The sequence below is a fragment of the Gossypium arboreum genome, chromosome 11 (genome assembly GCF_025698485.1).
Source record: "Gossypium arboreum isolate Shixiya-1 chromosome 11, ASM2569848v2, whole genome shotgun sequence".
Classification (NCBI taxonomy): domain Eukaryota; kingdom Viridiplantae; phylum Streptophyta; class Magnoliopsida; order Malvales; family Malvaceae; genus Gossypium; species Gossypium arboreum.
This window is the reverse complement of record NC_069080.1, coordinates 132,393,152-132,394,689: the sequence shown is the minus strand read 5'-3', so window position 1 is coordinate 132,394,689 and position 1,538 is coordinate 132,393,152.

Genomic DNA, 1,538 nt, shown 5'->3' with positions numbered 1-1,538 from the left:
CTTGTTTACAGTATAGCACCTTAGCTTGGAGTGACTTTCCTTACAGTTGTTTGATAAGGAACAAGTGTTTTAATTTAACTATATAAAAATATAAGTGATATGTTTATAAAGATGATAATATGTTGATTCAGCCATGGTTGTAGACGAATCTTCCAATTAACTCAATTGAAAATTATATAAACTTGATTTTTATTATATACAAGATAAAAGAAATTTAGGAAAGGAAGAAAAAGAGTGCAAGGAAAAAATAAATGGATAATGGAACATTTAGCACATTAAATATGTGTTTAAAGAAATTTAGTAAAGGAAGAAAAAGAGTGCAAGGAAAAAATAAATGGATAATGGAACATTTAGCACATTAAATATGTGTTTAAAAATAATAAAATAGTTATATATTATTTTTATAATATTATATATTATGATTTTTATTAATTCATAATTTAATAATAATATTAAGAATCTTATTAAATTATATATTATTTTATTAAATTGTATTTAATAATACTTATGTTAAAATATGATTAAATTATTTATTATTTATTATTTATTATTTTTTATTAAATTATATTTAATAATAATTTTATTAAAATTTTAAAATAATAATCATTTATCTAAAAAATTCTACTAAGGGTATTTTAGTCATTTAAGTCTTTTTCCTTATGCTATTACAACATCTATTCCATTCAACCAAACACAAGAATACTATTACAACTCTATTCCATTCCATTCAACCAAACACAAGAATACTATTACAACTCTATTCCATTCCATTCAACCAAACAACTGAATTATTCATTACAGGTCTATTCTATTACAGCTCTATTCCATTACAACTCTATTACATTGCAGCTCTATTCCATTCCTCCCAACCAAACGTGCCCTAGGGGTTTTCCCCGATCATGTTGGATAGTGGATTATTGATTTTATTTTATTTTATAGGTAGGAATCTGCACAGTGCTCCAAGTTGAGGCTTTGGCGTTAATCAAGGGCCTAGAGATCGCTTGGCCTTTGGGTTTCATGAAACTACAAGCAGAAATGGATTTGTTAGGCTCTTATAAATTTGTTACAGAGAGGGCAAACAAGTGACGTGAAGGAAGCTTTGATTTCTTATTTCCGTGGACTTTACGAGATTAGTTGGTAACAGTTAAAGATATCAGTAGATCAACTAATAGAACGAATGATGTGATGGCTAGAAGATCTCTTCCAAATTCATGGACAACGAAGTTGTTTGAGGCACCACCGGATGATGTTTTTCAGTTGGTTGAACAGGATAGGGTCGATAGTCCTCTTAGAAATATGTACTTGGCATGTTGCAAGCTTTGATTGCTATCTTTTATACCAAAATTATTCGAATGTTCAAATTTAAGTCTAATTTTAAATAAATTTATTTTTTTGTTAAATTTTTTTTTTGGACTTAATGATTTTATCTAAATCCAATCAAATTTCAGACAGATTATTGAGTTTAGACAAATAACTCAATCCATAATTTGTCTAATATTAACCTTATATCAAGTATATCCACTAAAAGCTTATCTAAT